Here is a 20,791-nt window from a genome sequence, read left to right on the forward strand (position 1 = left end):
GCAACTTATCAGCGTCACAACCGGAACAAGCCTAATAAAGGATTAGAAGAAGAAGCCTCCTTTATTATAGGGCGTTATTCATATTAATCAGTGTTGTCATTAGGGGAGGACCCCGCACCTGACACTACACAGAAGAATGTTACATTTCTTACCATTGCCCGAATTATTTCTTTCATAGAAGAATCATAATTGTCCTCATTGTCATCAAACTGTGGAATAAGAATAGAAAGAGTAATAAAATACAATGTATGTGAGATCAGGTGATCAGCGGTGATCAGGCTGCTGCGAGGAGGGGGCGGGGTTATTACTGTCAGTCTAGAGAATTGTCCATCTTTGTGATGTTCTCTGTGTCAGAGCTGAGGTCTGGAGGACGGCGCAGTATGAGCGTCCGTGTCTGTCTACATACGGGACTATACATTGTTCTGTGAGCTGCATATGGAAACCTGATCCCTGCTCAGACTGAGATACCAGCTTCTACCTGAGGGGGCAGCGCAGGATCAGGACAAGTGTTCAGCCTCTGGATAGAAACAATAAATGCTACATTCACTGACAGCAAGCAGAGGTCTTCAGAATAGTGCAATCATATATAAATATTATACATTTACAATAATTTGTATATAAACCAGAGGACCCCGTTATGTGTCCTTCTCAGTTCTATCATGTCTCCTCTGTTACATAATATCGGTGATAATAATCGGGGTTATGTTATATATTCTCTCATTCTGGATGTAGAGACATGAAAAGTTATAATTCATTCTTGACGTATCAGGACTCAGAATTGTAGAGATGAGAATTTGAGGTTTATTTCCCCAGTTATATAAGAGTTACATATAGAGTGAACATTAGTATTTCCAGCATTCTCTATAGGAGAAATGTATAGATGACTGACAGCAGGAATACGGGACCTTCACCCCCCGCACTTTCTTCTCTCATTCATCTACTGATCAGGAGAAGAGGAGGTCCCTGTGCTAAGGACAATATAGGAACAGGAGGATTATGGGGCTTTTATTAGACCTTGTTCACACCAGATCACAGAGGTATAACAGCCATGTTGGGTCAGTCTACAGATATGGGAAATCTTTGGGGTTCTGATATTTCTGACAACATGAATAGCGCTGCAGACTGTATTATTACTGGGGCCAGAAATACCAGAGAGGATGAGGAAACCCCCAAAGCCCCCACCCCCACCGGGGCTCTGATCCCAATGAGGAAACCCCTCGGGGCTCTGATTCTAATGAGGAAACCCCTCGGGGCTCTGATTCTAATGAGGAAACCCCTCAGGGCTCAGATTCCAATGAGGAAACCCCTCAGGGCTCTGATTCTAATGTTGGAAACCCCTCAGGGGTCTGAGAAAAATGAGGAAACCCCTCGGGGCTCTGATTCCAATGAGGAAACCCCTCAGGGCTCTGATACCAATGAGGAAACCCCTCGGGGCTCTGATACCAATGAGGAAACCCCTCGGGGCTCTGATTCCAATGAGGAAACCCCTCAGGGCTCTGATTCCAATGAGGAAACCCCTCGGGGCTCTGATTCCAATGAGGAAACCCCTCGGGGCTCTGATTACAATGAGAACAGAACTTTCTGCCATTTGTTTCTAAATTACAAACTATAACATTACATTTCCTTATTGTCATTATAAACACAATATAAAATACTTACCGTTCCTTGGTATTGACAAATGAATGTTTTTAGTTTTTTTGTAGAATCTGAAAGTGTCTATTTAAAAAAGACAAATCATATGATGAGACAATGTAGAGATAATAATGTCCATAAATATATGACAGATCTGATGGAAATATTCATGTGTAACATATAACATTATACAGGAACTTTACATTGTGGCCCCCGAGATAATGTAATAATCCTCAGCATTACTATAGTGATCAGTACGGATCTGCTATGTCACAGATCTTCATTCTGCTTCACTACAAACACATTCCTATTTATTACTGGAGAGAAATGTCCGACAGAAATCACTGACACATTGTATATCAAGGATCTTACCTCTAAAGTTTCGGTCATGCATTCTTCATTTTCCTTAGGAATTATTTCTTCTGGACAATTGAGATCTTCTTCTACATAGAAAAGAACAAAAGCAACAATTCAGCTCTATGGGGAGATTTATCAGAACCCGTCCAGAGGAAAAGTTGCTGAGTTTCACATAACAACCAATCAGATCGCTGCTTTCATTTTTTACAGGACTTTTTGAAAATTAAAAAAGCAATCTGATTGGTTGTTATGTGAAACTCAGCAACTTTTCCATTGGACGGGTTCTGGTAAATCTCCCCCTATGTTCATATATGTTACATCTACATGTCTCCCCAGTATATTACAATGTATATGTCTCCCCGGTATATTACAATGTATATGTCTCCCCGGTATATTACAATGTATATGTCTCCCCAGTATATTACAATGTATATGTCTCCCCAGTATATTACAATGTATATGTCTCCCCGGTATATTACAATGTATATGTCTCCCCGGTATATTACAATGTATATGTCTCCCCGGTATATTACAATGTATATGTCTCCCCGGTATATTACAATATATATGTCTCCCCAGTATATTACAATGTATATGTCTCCCCAGTATATTACAATGTATATGTCTCCCCAGTATATTACAATGTATATGTCTCTCCAGTATATTACATTGTATATGTCTCCCCGGTATATTACAATGTATATGTCTCCCCGGTATATTACAATATATATGTCTCCCCGGTATATTACAATGTATATATCTCCCCGGTATATTACATTGTATATGTCTCCCCTGTATATTACAATGTATATGTCTCCCCAGTATATTACAATGTATATGTCTCCCCGGTATATTACAATGTATATGTCTCCCCGGTATATTACAATGTATATGTCTCCCCTGTATATTACAATGTATATGTCTCTCCGGTATATTACAATGTATATGTCTCCCCAGTATATTACAATGTATATGTCTCCCCGGTATATTACAATGTATATGTCTCCCCGGTATATTACAATGTATATGTCTCCCCAGTATATTACAATGTATATGTCTCCCCGGTATATTACAATGTATATGTCTCCCCGGTATATTACAATGTATATGTCTCCCCGGTATATTACATTGTATATGTCTCCCCGGTATATTACAATGTATATGTCTCCCGGTATATTACAATGTATATGTCTCCCCGGTATATTACAATGTATATGTCTCCCCGGTATGTTACAATGTATATGTCTCCCCGGTATGTTACAGTGTATATGTCTCCCCGGTATGTTACAGTGTATATGTCCCCCCCAGTATATTACAGTGTATATGTCTCCCCCGGTATATTACAATGTATATGTCTCCCCAGTATATTACAATGTATATGTCTCCCCAGTATATTACAATGTATATGTCTCCCCGGTATATTACAATGTATATGTCTCCCCGGTATATTACAATGTATATGTCTCCTCGGTATATTACAATGTATATGTCTCCCCGGTATATTACATTGTACATGTCTCCCCGGTATATTACAATGTACATGTCTCCCCGGTATATTACAATGTACATGTCTCCCCGGTATATTACAATGTACATGTCTCCCCGGTATCTTACAATGTACATGTCTCCCCGGTATCTTACAATGTATATGTCTCCCCGGTATCTTACAATGTATATGTCTCCCCGGTATCTTACAATGTATATGTCTCCCCGGTATCTTACAATGTATATGTCTCCCCGGTATCTTACAATGTATATGTCTCCCCGGTATCTTACAATGTATATGTCTCCCCGGTATCTTACAATGTATATGTCTCCCCGGTATCTTACAATGTATATGTCTCCCCGGTATCTTACAATGTATATGTCTCCCCGGTATCTTACAATGTATATGTCTCCCCGGTATATTACAATGTATATGTCCCCCCGGTATATTACAATGTATATGTCTCCCCGGTATATTACAATGTATATGTCTCCCCGGTATATTACAATGTATATGTCTCCCCGGTATATTACAATGTATATGTCTCCCCGGTATATTACAATGTATATGTCTCCCCGGTATATTACAATGTATATGTCTCCCCGGTATATTACAATGTATATGTCTCCCCGGTATATTACAATGTATATGTCTCCCCGGTATATTACAATGTATATGTCTCCCCAGTATATTACAATGTATATGTCTCCCCAGTATATTACAATGTATATGTCTCCCCAGTATATTACAATGTATATGTCTCCCGTATACTACAATGTATATGTCTCCCCGGTATATTACAATGTATATGTCTCCCCGGTATATTACAATGTATATGTCTCCCCAGTATATTACAATGTTTATGTCTCCCCAGTATATTACAATGTATATGTCTCCCCAGTATATTACAATGTATATGTCTCCCCAGTATATTACAATGTATATGTCTCCCCAGTATATTACACTGTATATGTCTCCCCAGTATATTACAATGTATATGTCTCCCCAGTATATTACAATGTATATGTCTCCCCGGTATATTACAATGTATATGTCTCCCCGGTATATTACAATGTATATGTCTCCCCGGTATATTACAATGTATATGTCTCCCCGGTATATTACCATGTATATGTCTCCCCGGTATATTACCATGTATATGTCTCCCCGGTATATTACCATGTATATGTCTCCCCGGTATATTACCATGTATATGTCTCCCCGGTATATTACCATGTATATGTCTCCCCGGTATATTACAATGTATATGTCTCCCCGGTATATTACAATGTATATGTCTCCCCAGTATATTACCATGTATATGTCTCCCCAGTATATTACAATGTATATGTCTCCCAGTATATTACAATGTATATGTCTCCCCGGTATATTACAATGTATATGTCTCCCCGGTATCTTACAATGTATCATATTGTATATACATACCCTGAGCGAGGCTGAATCCAGCCAGTACAAAGAATATGATGATCTTCATTGTGCAGATTGTTGAGCTCAAGGCATGAACGGCAGCAGTCGGTGTTCTTCTTTATAGCCCTAAAACACTAAACATACAGAATGGTTCTGCGCACATTGGAAATTGTCCTAGATACCGGCAACTTTCATGTTGTAATTACGAACACATTGAACATTTGCCAACTTTTCACATCCTGAATTCTATGTAAATATTAATAAACCTTAATAATGTTTTTAGGCTTAAGATTTTCTATCTTCTTTTACTCTAAGGAAAAACATATTATGAGTGAGGTTAGAGAGATACTAGAGGGGAGATAGATATTGTATAGAGAAGATAGCTATAATATATGGGGTAGATATATATAGTACAGAGAGGAGATAGCATAGAGGGGATGTATATTGTATAGAGTGGAGAAAGATATAGTATAGAGAGGAGATGGATATAGTATAGAGAGGAGATGGATATAGTATAGAGAAGAGATGGATATAGAATAGAGGAGATGGATAGAGTATAGAGAGGAGATAGATATAGTATAGAGAGAAGATAGATATAGTATAGAGGGGAGATAGATATAGTATAGAGAGGAGATGGATATAGTATAGAGGAGATGGATATAGTATAGAGGAGATGGATAGAGTATAGAGGAGATGGATAGAGTATAGAGGAGATGGATAGAGTAAAGAGGAGATGGATATAGTATAGAGAGGAGATGGATAGAGTATAGAGGAGATGGATAGAGTATAGAGGAGATGGATAGAGTATAGAGGAGATGGATAGAGTATAGAGGAGATGGATAGAGTATAGAGGAGATGGATAGAGTATAGAGAGGAGATGGATATAGTATAGAGGAGATAGATATAGTATAGAGAGGAGATGGATATAGTATAGAGAGGAGATAGATATAGAATAGAGGAGATGGATAGAGTATAGAGGAGATGGATAGAGTATAGAGGAGATGGATAGAGTATAGAGAGGAGATGGATAGAGTATAGAGAGGAGATGGATAGAGTATAGAGGAGATGGATAGAGTATAGAGGAGATGGATAGAGTATAGAGAAGATGGATGTAGTATAGAGGAGATGGATAGAGTATAGAGGAGATGGATAGAGTATAGAGGAGATGGATAGAGTATAGAGGAGATGGATAGAGTATAGAGGAGATGGATAGAGTATAGAGGAGATGGATAGAGTATAGAGAGGAGATGGATATAGTATAGAGGAGATAGATATAGTATAGAGAGGAGATGGATATAGTATAGAGAGGAGATAGATATAGAATAGAGGAGATGGATAGAGTATAGAGGAGATGGATAGAGTATAGAGGAGATGGATAGAGTATAGAGAGGAGATGGATATAGTATAGAGGAGATAGATATAGTATAGAGAGGAGATGGATATAGTATAGAGAGGAGATAGATATAGAATAGAGGAGATGGATAGAGTATAGAGGGGAGATATATATAGTATAGAGAGGAGATAGATATAGTATAGAGGAGATGGATAGAGTATAGAGGGGAGATATATATAGTATAGAGAGGAGATAGATATAGAATAGAGGAGATGGATAGAGTATAGAGAGGAGATGGATAGAGTATAGAGATGAGATGGATAGAGTATAGAGAGGAGATGGATAGAGTATAGAGGAGATGGATAGAGTATAGAGGAGATGGATAGAGTATAGAGGAGATGGATAGAGTATAGAGGAGATGGATAGAGTATAGAGGAGATGGATATAGTATAGAGAGGAGATGGATATAGTATAGAGAGGAGATGGATATAGTATAGAGGAGATGGATAGAGTATAGAGAGGAGATGGATAGAGTATAGAGAGGAGATGGATAGAGTGTAGAGGAGATGGATATAGTATAGAGAGGAGATGGATATAGTATAGAGAGGAGATGGATATAGTATAGAGAGGAGATGGATAGAGTATAGAGAGGAGATGGATAGAGTATAGAGGAGATGGATAGAGTATAGAGGAGATGGATATAGTATAGAGAGGAGATGGATATAGTATATAGAGGAGATGGATATAGTATATAGAGGAGATGGATATAGTATATAGAGGAGATGGATAGAGTATAGAAAGGAGATAGATATAGAATAGAGGAGATAGATATAGTATAGAGGAGATGGATATAGTATAGAGGAGATGGATAGAGTATAGAGGAGATGGATAGAGTATAGAGGAGATGGATAGAGTATAGAGAGGAGATGGATAGAGTATAGAGAGGAGATGGATAGAGTATAGAGAGGAGATGGATAGAGTATAGAGAGGAGATGGATAGAGTATAGAGAGGAGATGGATATAGTATATAGAGGAGATGGATATAGTATATAGAGGAGATGGATAGAGTATAGAAAGGAGATGGATATAGTATAGAGGAGATGGATATAGTATAGAGGAGATGGATATAGTATAGTGGAGATGGATATAGTATAGAGGAGATGGATATAGTATAGAGGAGATGGATATAGTATAGAGGAGATGGATATAGTATAGTGGAAATAGATATAGTATAGAGGAGATGGATATAGTATAGTGGAGATGGATATAGTATAGAGGAAATGGATATAGTATAGAGAAGATATATATAGTATAGAGGAGATGGATATAGTATAGAGGAGATGGATATAGTATAGACTTGAAAAAAGAAGAAAAAAAACATACAGAGGTGCGCACCTAAGTGCCGTAAATCCAACAATATCATGACAAGGTCAGGTAACAGGTTTTTGCTCACCTGATGATGTTATGCTTAGAGCACAACATCTAAAATAGCATGTAACCCAATAGATAGGGTAAGTAGCTGGGATGCAGCCTAGAGCTTGTCCCGTCCGAGGATTGACTTCGGTCGGTTCGTAGTATAGCAGAGGTGTGCTTGCAGCAACGGCAGGCTGGTAAGAATTTCTCCGATATAAGCGCTCAACCCGGAATCTAAATCAATCGAAACTCGTAAGATCCTCAGAAGGAATTGGTGCAAAATAAGATGAAATAAGATTCTTTATTCGGACAACGCGTTTCGAGGGGTGGGACCCCCTCTTCGTCAAGTCCAATGATAGTCCAGATGTATACAACGTCATATTTATACCAAAAAAAGACCTCGAAAATCGCGGGGGATGACGGAATTAAAATATATAAATATAGTAAAATACAACTACAGCCATCACATAGACATCCTAACCATGTGAGCATAATAACATACAAAAATGCTAGTAATTAAAAACAATATAGAACAATGCGTGGTGTATTTGATTTGCATCTCATGGGGAAAGGAGAGCCTCTATTGTTTCACAATGAGCACAATATGCCGCGGTGGGCTGTGGAGCCCAGACACTATGCAGCCGCCGCCGATCCTATTCACAACAACAGCCAGGGTTTCCAATGCTGAATGGGAGGCCGCAAAATACAGATGGCGGCAGAGCAAAGGATCATCATCCCTCACTCAAATGCCTCCAGCTTCCCCCACACACACAAGCACACACAATGCCTCCTGCATTACCCCACACAGTGACAGAGGGGTGTAGAGGGGTGTAGATGGGGTGACAGAGAGGTGTAGATGGGGTGACAGAGGACTGTACGTACGGGATAACAGAGGAGTGTCCAGGGCTCACAGAGAGGTTACTAGGGGTGACAGAGAGGTTTAGAGGAGTGAAAGAAGGGTGTGCCTGTGCTTGTGACTCACAGGTGCGCAGGCCTGGGCAGAAAAATAAAAAAAAATGTAGTGCCATATTTCCCACCAGAGTGTCCTGGCACTCTGGTTGGAAATCGATGCCTCAGTGTAATGTGTGCTGGACCCCCCTTGCGCCCCCTTTCAACAGCGCACCTAAGGCGATGGCCTCACTCGCCTCATTGAAGCTACAGCCCTGAACAGAACATGCAAGTGCAAAAAAATACAAACTTCAAAAAAACACTAAAATCTGCACTAAAAGTGCGAGGTAGTATTATATTTGACAAGGTAATCAAGGGTGGATTTATAAGGGGGGCAGTTTAAGTTGTAGAAATTTCTGCAACAGTCCGTTCCACAAACCTGAGTGAGGGAACTCTGAGATGAATGTTTTGCCACTAGTTGGTTTCAAAATAATTTTATCCAGCTTTGTATTTTTCTTCTACTTCTACTTGGAGCTGGAATAACCGCGGCTGTTGGCACCAGACAGACTGTTGTTGGGTCCTCAAAAAAGGATTTAAAAATTTTTTAATACATTAAAATTAAATAAAATAAAAATTTTATTGAAAAATCTCTTTAATCTCTTCAATTGTGACGCCATATAATCTGCATGTGACATGTCAATTTTTTAATAATATTTAATATAATTAAAACAAGTGATTGCTATAAAAGCCACTGATTGTTGACTGGGGGTAATAGATGACACTTGTGATGAAGTGGATGACCGAGTTTACTAATTAATGACGGCAGATGGGTTGCTGGTCAATACACGACCACTTGCTGATACCAGGAGCTCAGGCCTCTCGCTGCGACTCCTGCTGCCACTCGCCCCTAGTCTGCTGCGACCTCTGCCTGATTAATTTAAGCCTCTGCCACTCCTCTATGCATGTCCTGGCACGTCTCTGCCTGACATACTTAGTGCTTATATTAGGGGAGTACAATACGCTCCACTACTCCATTTAAAACAGTATTTGTGTACAACACCAGCCGGTGTGTACTTTTTCCTGGCATTTTTACAGTATATAGGCCCTAAAGACTTTAACAGGAACAGAATAGTACACAATAGTACACCAATTAGATGTACGTATGTGGTATGCACTTATGAGGGGGGGAAATGCGCTACAGTACGCTTAAAAAAGTATTTGAGTACAACACCATCTGGTGAGTGCTTTTGCCTGGCTTTTTACAGTATGTAGGCCCTTGAGAGTTTCACAGGTACAAAATAGTACTCCACTTAGATGTACGTATGTGGTATGCACTTATGAGGGCAGAAAAAGGCGCTACAGTATGCTGAAAAATGTATTTAAGTACAAAAAGAGCCATTGAGTACTTTTGCCTAGCCTTTCACAGTATCTAGGCCCTTGAGAGCTTAACAGGTACAAAATAGTACACCACTTAGGTGTACGTATGTGGTATGCACTTATGAGGGCAGAACAATGTGCTAAAGTATGCTTAAAAAAGTATTTGTGAACAACACCAGCCGGTAAGTACATTTGCCTGGCCTATCACAGTTTCTAGGCCGTTGAGATTTTAACAGGAAAAACAAAAGAACACCACTTAGATGTATGTATGTGGTATGCACTTATGAGGGCAGAAAAATGCACTACAGTATGCTTAAAAAGGTATTTGTTTACAACACCAGCCGGTAAGTACTTTTGCCTGGCCTTTTCCAGTATCTAGGCCCTTGTGACTTTAACAGGAACAAAATAGTATACCACTTAGATGTACGTACGTGGTAAGAACTTATGATGACAGAAAAATTTGCTACAGTACGCTTAGACAGAAGATAGTATAGAGGGGAGATAAATATAGTACAGAGGAGATAGATATAGTATAGAAGAGATAGATATAGTATAGAGGAGATATAGTATAGGTAGGATATATATATATATATATATTCTAGAGAGGAGACAGATATAGCATAAAGAGGAGATAGATATAGTAAAGAAAGGAGATAGATAAAGTATACAGAGGAGATAAATTTAGTTTAGAGAAGAGATAGATATAGTATAGATATGATATAGATATAGCATAGAGAGGAGATAGATATAGAATAGTGGAGATAGATACAGTATAGAGGAGATAGATATAGTATAGAGGGGGGATAAATATAGTATAGAGGAGATAGATATAGTATAGAGAAGATAGACATAGAATAGAGGAGCTAGATACAGTATAGAGAGGAGATAGATATAATATAGAGGAGATAGATATAGTATAGAGGAGATAGATATAGTATAGAAGAGATATAGCATAGAGAGGAGATAGATATAGTATAAAGAGGAGATAGATATAGTATAGAGAGGAGATAGATATAGAATAGAGGGGAGATAGATGTAGTATTGAGGATATAGATATAGTATAGAGAGGGGATAGATATTGTATAGAGGAGATAGATATAGAATAGAGGAGATAGCTATAGTATAGAGGAGATAGATATAGTATAAAGGAGATAGATATAGTATATAGGGGACATATACATATATATAGTAAAGAGAAGATAGATATAGTCTAGAGAGGAAATAGATATAGTATAGAGAGGAGATAGATATAGTATAGAGAGGAGATATATATATAGTATAGAGAGGAGATAGATATAGTATAGAGGGGAGATAGATATAGTATAGAGAGGAGATAGATATAGTATAGTGGAGATAGATATAGTATAGAGAGGAAAACAAAGCAATGGTGCAGCACTCCAATTCCGGTAAAAAAAGATTTGTGTATTTATTCACCACATCTCAAAAATACAGCAACGTTTCAGCTCAACAATAGAGCCTTTCTCAAGCTTAGTGACAACTGCTAGGTAAGGGGTTTTTATACCCAATCAAGTGTATACAATCAACAAATAATTAAAACAATCCAAAGTGTATAATCCATAATCAATACAGTACAATGCATTAATAAAGTGCTCATTCAAAGTATCACAAAGAGTACTATTATAGTACATAAAGTGTTGGATGATTAAAAACATATACATAGATAAAAATGCTTGAAACTCTAGACTCGTAGTTAATGACATAATTAATAATATGCAAAACATCTGTAGTAAACATCATAGTCGCATGGAAGAACTCACCCGCTCTGTATGTCTAATGGCACTGACGGCTTGTGGTGTTCAGCTGTGCGCATGCGCCAACCTCCTGACGCGGCCGGCCCGTACTAACTCGCCGGACGCATGCGTCAGAAAACAAAACAAACGAGTCATGTGCCGAAGCACATGACTTGTATGTCAGCTGACCCGTTACCTCGGATACCTCCGACGCTGACAAGCTGTCACAGATGTCCGGAACGGGAAATTTATAATAGGTAAATAAAGTAACATGTGGTGGATGTGGCATTACATGTACTGAGGCATCACTGGTGCGTGATATTAACAAGAAATGAAAGTTAATACTTAAAGATAACTAATACTAAATAGTGCATTACAGGACACCTGTGCAAGATACTCAAAATTAAATACATAAAAAATCTATAAAAATACATTATAGTGTTATTTTGTGTAAAGAGTAATTCTATAAAAATTCAATTAATATAAATTCAGAATGTACACCATCCACATAAAGGGTCATAAAGGAAGAGGACACCAAGGGATGGTCAGGGATCCTCTGGGTCAAAACTACTGAAAAAAAATAATAATAAAAAAATAATAAATAAAATAAATACAAATAAAAAGTATGTATGAAGAAATAAAATAAACAAATAAATATGAACACCATCAACAAATCAATAATTCAACAAAAGTAAAACAAATAAAGAAATACAAAATAGTAAGATAAGGTACGTGTTGTGATCACATGACCTCCAGCTGAAGGCAAAGGGACTGGTGTGTGTGTCACTTAACTCCCTGGTTTGTAGGGTACTGGTTGAGCTACCTCATAAGAAGCCCCACCAACACCACCAGAAGTCTTTCTGGTGCAGAGGGAACAAAGGTCCCCTACCCCCAGAGCAACTCCACCTACAGCCAAAACGGGAGTGTGCCCGCTATTCCAGCAGCACCTGCTAGGACACATATAACACACCATCCCTCATGCATGCCAACCTGTTCTAGGGTAGACCACCAAAATAAAATAAATAAAATAAAAAAATATAAAAAATAAATGTAACCAAACAATTATGTTTGACCCAGACACCTGCACCAACCACAAGTCTGACCTGCAACCATGACCACCCGTGGATGTGTACTTCTGAAGAAGAGATAATTAATCCACTTTAAGGCCTAAATATAGTGCCACAACCATCATTGTTAGTGTATTATTTATATTAAAGTAAATAAAACAGAATAAACAAATGCAAATATTCAGAGCGTGTGATGTTCTTCCTGCGTCTTGTTCAAATGTTGTAACAATCTAAAAGCATAAACAAATAAAACAAATGTTAATAAAGGCATAGCAATAGTCACATAATATGCCTAGAATAGAGGTAAATATGATCCTGGGCTCTCAAGACATGCAAAAAGTTCCTAGATAGTGTTAAACTCAGCATTCATTCCATGTGGACGTAAAGAATTTAACCTGTGTATCCACCAAAGTTCCTTCTTTCAAAGTAAAGCCAGTCTGTCACCGCCCCGACTAGGGATGGGGACATGATCAATGGCCATAAAGCGAAGATCTTTCTTATCATGTTGCATCTCACTAAAGTGTTTAGATACCGGTAGGTCCATTTTCTTACGTCTAATGCAGTACCTATGATTGTTAATCCTCGTTTTGAGGCTCCAAGTGCTTTGTCCGACATACAAAAGTTGACATGGACACATTAGTACATAAATGACCCATGTAGAATCACAGGTCAAGAAGTGTCTAAGTGCATAAATATAATTTGTTTGGGGATGTTTGAAATTAGAGCCCTTCATCATTTGTGTACAATTTATGCATGAAAGACAGGGGTATGAGCCCAACCTCCTACTGGTGAGGAATGTTTGTCCCCCCACCTTCTTTTTCAATACCGTTGTGTTTATCAATTTGTCCTTTAGGCTAGTTGACCTCCTATAAGACATCAATGGGTTAGACTTGAACTCCTGAATGTTGGCAAAACTATTTTGTAAAATATACCAATGTCTGTTGATTATTCGTGAAATAGCTCCACTGCGTACATTATAATTAGATGTAAATGGAATCCTCTTTTCTATAATTCTCGGTTTGGGTCTGAGTGTAGTCTCCCTATCAAGGGTCTCAACCCTCTCTCTGTGCTTAGAAATGACTGATGTAGGATACCCCCGCTCTCGGAAGTTATTAGTCATATTATCCAAAGTGGTTCGCAGTGCCGTATCATTATCAACAATCCTCCTTGCCCTCAGCATCTGACTGTATGGTAGGGATTCTATCATACTTCTAGGATGACTGCTGCGAAAATGTAAGAGTGTATTTTTGTCAGTTGGTTTAGTGTATAAACATGTCCCCAACTTGTTACCATCTCTATGAACCATCACATCAAGAAAGCTAATGCTTTCCCTGGAATGAGTCATAGTAAATTTGATGTTAGTATCAATATTATTGAAAAATTGGAAAAAATCAAAAAGTTCAGACTCTGAGCCAGACCACAGGAGGAAGATGTCGTCGATAAAACGCCACCACCCCAGACAATGTTTGAAGTGGTGGCATGAATAGACGACATCCTCCTCCATGTTCGCAACGTATAGGTTCGCATACATGGGCACCACATTAGTGCCCATGGCGGTACCCACACGCTGCAAAAAGAACTGGCCATCAAAAAGAAAATAATTATTGGTAAGAATGAGGAACAGCAGCTACAACACAAAGTCTTGAGCTGCCAGGGAAAGTACTGATTTTGCCAAGACCCTCTGTATTGCTGCCATGCCCTTATCATGACTGATAGAAGTGTATAAACTTGTGATGTCAAAGGACACCAGAAACACATCCTCTGGAATCCTGACATCACGAATTTTCAACAGGAAATCGCTAGTGTCCCTAATATAAGATCTAGACTCAAAGACAAAAGGCCTCAAAATTCTATCCAGGAAAATAGACGCGTTACTCAAGATACCGTTCCGCCCAGATACTATGGGCCTACCAGGTGGGCACTCCAGCGATTTGTGGATCTTGGGCAATGCATATATAGTAGGCGTTACTGGATGTTGTATTATCAAGAAATCTCTTAAACTGTCATCAATCAATTGATTTGTATGTGCCTCCTCTACTACTCTCAACAACTTACTCCTAATCAAATGTTTGGGGTCACTGTCTAATCTCTGGTATGTTGTAGTGTCATTTAATTGTCTGTACAATTCCTTGTTGTATTCAGCTGTGTCCATCACCACGACCCCACCACCCTTATCAGCAGGTTTGATGGTGAGGTCGTGGTCACGGACAAGCTGATCCAATGCTTCTTTCTCTACTTGTGTGAGATTATGTTGTCTACACCCCTCTGTCTCAAATTCTAATTTAAGCTGTTCCAGGTCATGTTTAACCATCGTCATATACGTATCGAGTGGGTGTGAAACTATCCCTGGATTAAATGTACTTTTGTTAAACAATCCAAAATTTTTTAGACACAACTCATGTCCACTATTTACATCATTAGAAACTTGAATTTGATCACTGTGCGTATTAAACCAGATTTTCAATTTTATCCTTCTAAAAAAAGCCTGTAAGTCACATTCAATAGAAAACCAGTCTGGAACTGATACTGGGCAATAGGATAAACCCTTAGATAACAAGGATACTTGGGCATCAGTTAAGGTATGAGAGGAGATATTTACTACAGTTTGTAAGGTATTCAAGTCCTTTTCCGAGAGGGTTGAGTCCGTTGTTGTATCTTGGGTTGCCGTTGATTTCTTGTTTTTCCGGGACCTGTTGCGTTTTCTTCCTCCCCTTCTGGTTGGTTTCCTGTGGGGGGTGTTGGGAGGATGATCCCCCCTCAAGTCTTTTAATAAAAAAGAAGAAGCATCAGGATCAACGTTAGCTTGGACATAGTTATTATTTTTCCCTTTCTTGTTCATAGCGCCAGATTTATTGGTATAATTGTAGTCAAATTGATTCCATGTGTATACCCGACCAGCTGTATAATCGCCAAGATCTCTATACCACTTATTTTTCTTGATATCCATTGTGTCATTCTTAAATTTATCAAGGAAACCTTTAGTTTTCTCCATGTACTTATTGAAATCATCAGTAGATAACATGGTACTTAAGTTTGCTTCCAATTCAGCTAATTTTTCTCTAACCGTCAACAGTTCTTGTTGTAAAAAATCCAGATTTAGTAAAATGATATCGAGAGCATATCTGTCTGATATACTCTCAAACTTTTTCCTAAAGTCCACATTTTCAGTATGTACCGTAGGTCTCAATCTCGATCTCATCCCTCTAGGGATCCTCTTACATTTGTAATATTCCCCCAACGTAGTTAGATGCAAATACAAAATGATGGCATGTTTAGACTCATATTCATACTTGCGTTTAACATCAGTGATGGTCGGCGTTACCAGAAAGTTGCATCACCTCTCAAGCCACTAAGGATCCTGTTCACCTCCTCTTCAGCATAAGACGAGACATGTGGTGATCCATCCTCAGAATTCAGCATGTGGGTACCGCCATGGGCACCAATGTGGCGCCCATGTATGCGAACCTATACGTTGCGAACATGGAGGAGGATGTCGTCTATTCATGCCACCACTTCAAACATTGTCTGGGGTGGTGGCGTTTTATCGACGACATCTTCCTCCTGTGGTCTGGCTCAGTCTCAACTTTTTGATTTTTTCCAATTTTTAAATAATATTGATACTAACATCAAATTTACTATGACTCATTCCAGGGAAAGCATTAGCTTTCTTGATGTGATGGTTCATAGAGATGGTAACAAGTTGGGGACATGTTTATACACTAAACCAACTGACAAAAATACACTCTTACATTTTCGCAGCTGTCATCCCAGAAGTATGATAAAATCCCTACCATACAGTCAGATGCTGAGGGCAAGGAGGATTGTTGATAATGATACGGCACTGCGAACCACTTTGGATAATATGACTAATAACTTCCGAGAGCGGGGGTATCCTACATCAGTCATTTCTAAGCACAGAGAGAGGGTTGAGACCCTTGATAGGGAGACTACACTCAGACCCAAACCGAGAATTATAGAAAAGAGGATTCCATTTACATCTAATTATAATGTACGCAGTGGAGCTATTTCACGAATAATCAACAGACATTGGTATATTTTACAAAATAGTTTTGCCAACATTCAGGAGTTCAAGTCTAACCCATTGATGTCTTATAGGAGGTCAACTAGCCTAAAGGACAAATTGGTAAACACAACGGTATTGAAAAAGAAGGCGGGGGTACAAACATTCCTCACCAGTAGGAGGTTGGGCTCATACCCCTGTCTTTCATGCATAAATTGTACACAAATGATGAAGGGCTCTAATTTCAAACATCCCCAAACAAATTATATTTATGCACTTAGACACTTCTTGACCTGTGATTCTACATGGGTCATTTATGTACTAATGTGTCCATGTCAACTTTTGTATGTCGGACAAAGCACTTGGAGCCTCAAAACGAGGATTAACAATCATAGGTACTGCATTAGACGTAAGAAAATGGACCTACCGATATCTAAACACTTTAGTGAGATGCAACATGATAAGAAAGATCTTCGCTTTATGGCCATTGATCATGTCCCCATCCCTAGTCGGGGCGGTGACAGACTGGCTTTACTTTGAAAGAAGGAACTTTGGTGGATACACAGGTTAAATTCTTTACGTCCACATGGTATGAATGCTGAGTTTAACACTATCTAGGAACTTTTTGCATGTCTTGAGAGCCCAGGATCATATTTACCTCTATTCTAGGCATATTATGTGACTATTGCTATGCCTTTATTAACATTTGTTTATTTGTTTATGCTTTCAGATTGTTACAACATTTGAACAAGACGCAGGAAGAACATCACACGCTCTGAATATTTGCATTTGTTTATTCTGTTTTATTTACTTTAATATAAATAATACACTAACAATGATGGTTGTGGCACTATATTTAGGCCTTAAAGTGGATTCATTATCTCTTCTTCAGAAGTACACATCCACGGGTGGTCATGGTTGCAGGTCAGACTTGTGGTTGGTGCAGGTGTCTGGGTCAAACATAATTGTTTGGTTACATTTATTTTTTATATTTTTTTATTTTATTTATTTTATTTTGGTGGTCTACCCTAGAACAGGTTGGCATGCATGAGGGATGGTGTGTTATATGTGTCCTAGCAGGTGCTGCTGGAATAGCGGGCACACTCCCGTTTTGGCTGTAGGTGGAGTTGCTCTGGGGGTAGGGGACCTTTGTTCCCTCTGCACCAGAAAGACTTCTGGTGGTGTTGGTGGGGCTTCTTATGAGGTAGCTCAACCAGTACCCTACAAACCAGGGAGTTAAGTGACACACACACCAGTCCCTTTGCCTTCAGCTGGAGGTCATGTGATCACAACACGTACCTTATCTTACTATTTTGTATTTCTTTATTTGTTTTACTTTTGTTGAATTATTGATTTGTTGATGGTGTTCATATTTATTTGTTTATTTTATTTCTTCATACATACTTTTTATTTGTATTTATTTTATTTATTATTTTTTTATTATTATTTTTTTTCAGTAGTTTTGACCCAGAGGATCCCTGACCATCCCTTGGTGTCCTCTTCCTTTATGACCCTTTATGTGGATGGTGTACATTCTGAATTTATATTAATTGAATTTTTATAGAATTACTCTTTACACAAAATAACACTATAATGTATTTTTATAGATTTTTTATGTATTTAATTTTGAGTATCTTGCACAGGTGTCATGTAATGCACTATTTAGTATTAGTTATCTTTAAGTATTAACTTTCATTTCTTGTTAATATCACGCACCAGTGATGCCTCAGTACATGTAATGCCACATCCACCACATGTTACTTTATTTACCTATTATAAATTTCCCGTTCCGGACATCTGTGACAGCTTGTCAGCGTCGGAGGTATCCGAGGTAACGGGTCAGCTGACATACAAGTCATGTGCTTCTGCACATGACTCGTTTGTTTTGTTTTCTGACGCATGCGTCCGGTGAGTTAGTACGAGCCGGCCGCGTCAGGAGGTTGGCACACGCGCACAGCTGAACACCACAAGCCGTCAGCGCCATTAGACATAAAGAGCGGGTGAGTTCTTCCATGCGACTATGATGTTTACTACAGATGTTTTGCATATTATTAATTATGCCATTAACTACGAGTCTAGAGTTTCAAGCATTTTTATCTATGTATATGTTTTTAATCATCCAACACTTTATGTACTATAATAGTACTCTTTGTGATACTTTGAATGAGCACTTTATTAATGCATTGTACTGTATTGATTATGGATTATACACTTTGGATTGTTTTAATTATTTGTTGATTGTATACACTTGATTGGGTATAAAAAACCCTTACCTAGCAGTTGTCACTAAGCTTGAGAAAGGCTCTATTGTTGAGCTGAAATGTTGCTGTTTTTTTGAGATGTGGTGAATAAATACACAAATCTTTTTTTACCGGAATTGGAGTGCTGCACCATTGCTTTGTTTTAGTATCTGGTTGGCCTTGATCGGGCCTGGGTTGCTTGGCACCCACTACATTTTTCTGAGTTGTGCTGCAATATTTTTTGTATTTAGTATAGAGAGGAGATAGATATAGTATAGAGAGGAGATAGATATAGCATAGAGAGGAGATAGATACAGTATAGAGAGGAGATATATATAGTATAGAGAGCAGATAGATATAGTATAGAGGAGATAGATATAGTACAGAGAGGAAATATAGATATAGTATAGAGGAGATAGATATAGTATAGATGAGATAGATATAGTATAGAGAGGAGATGGATATAGTATAGAGGAGATAGATATAGTATAGAAAGGAAATATAGATATAGTATAGAGGAGATAGATATAGTATAGAGGAGATAGATATAGTATAGAGAGGAAATATAGATATAGTATAGAGGAGATAGATATAGTATAGAGAGGAGATAGATACAGTATAGAGGAGATAGATATAGTATAGAGGAGATAGATATAGTATAGAGAGGAGATATATATATAGTATAGAGTGGAAATATATATAGTATAGAGGAGATAGATATAGTATAGAGGAGATAGATATGGTATAGAGGAGATAGATATAGTATAGAGAGGAGATATAGTATAGAGAGGAGATATATATATAGTATAGAGAGGAAATATATATAGTATAGAGGAGATGGATATAGTATAGAGGAGATGGATATAGTATAGAGGAGATGGATATAGTATGGAGATGAAGGATATAGTATTGAAGATTTTTTTAAGCCACAAAAGTGAATATTGGGTCCAAAAACAGATAGGTACCAAGAAAACCCTGAGGAATTTGATATCACAATAGAGCAACAAAAACGGATGACCTCCTCAAACATAGGGTGATAAAGACCCAGAAATCTCTGTGCAACATGACAGGAGTTGCCACCAATCATAAAACAGAATGTACATTCACATGAAAAAAATAAATAAACTAAACACACCAGAAAAAAAAACATGGATAAAAAAATGTCCATCCCCAAAATTTCCAAGTGAGTTCCATTTTTGTAAATGAGGATTACCAAAATCCATTGGCTTCTTGTTACAATATGGTAGAGAGGAGATAGATGTTACGCCGAGCGCTCCGGGTCCCTGCTCCTCCCCGGAGAGCTCACGGCGTCTCTCTCCCTGAGGCGCCCCGGTCAGACCCGCTGACCGGGAGCGCTGCACTGACATTGCCGGCGGGGATGCGATTCGCATAGCGGGACGCGCCTGCTCGCGAATCGCATCCCAAGTCACTTACCCGTCCCGGTCCCCGGCTGTCATGTGCTGGCGCGCGCGGCTCCGCTCTCTAGGGCGCGCGCGCGCCAGCTCTCTGAGACTTATAGGGCCAGTGCACCAATGATTGGTGCCTGGCCCAATTAGCCTGATTAGCTTCCACCTGCTCCCTGGCTATATCACTTCACTTCCCCTGCACTTCCTTGCCGGATCTTGTTGCCTTGTGCCAGTGAAAGCGTTTAGTGTTGTCCAAGCCTGTGTTCCAGATCTTCTGCTATCCATATTGACTACGAACCTTGCCGCCTGCCCCGACCTTCTGCTACGTCTGACCTTGCCTCTGCCTAGTCCTTCTGTCCCACGCCTTCTCAGCAGTCAGCGAGGTTGAGCTG

At 38.8% G+C, this 20,791-nt stretch overlaps 1 long non-coding RNA gene across 3 annotated transcripts in view; it reads right to left on the reverse strand.

Moving 5' to 3' along the window:
* Positions 1-2,004: 2,004 nt before the first annotated feature.
* The window catches only part of LOC130282657 (uncharacterized), a 33,266-nt gene continuing 14,479 nt past the window's right edge, over positions 2,005-20,791 (reverse strand). For 2 of the 3 annotated variants that reach the window (XR_008846481.1, XR_008846482.1), the window contains exons 2-4: positions 7,690-7,883; positions 4,922-5,037; positions 2,005-2,075 (exon numbers count right to left, since the gene is read on the reverse strand). This is a non-coding gene — a long non-coding RNA (uncharacterized LOC130282657). Of the gene's footprint in view, positions 2,076-4,921; positions 5,038-7,689; positions 7,884-8,976; positions 9,118-20,791 lie in introns of all 3 variants that reach the window. The other variant, XR_008846480.1, reaches the window with a different exon arrangement.

Source organism: Hyla sarda, chromosome 7 (genome assembly GCF_029499605.1).
Source record: "Hyla sarda isolate aHylSar1 chromosome 7, aHylSar1.hap1, whole genome shotgun sequence".
Taxonomy (NCBI): Eukaryota; Metazoa; Chordata; class Amphibia; order Anura; family Hylidae; genus Hyla; species Hyla sarda.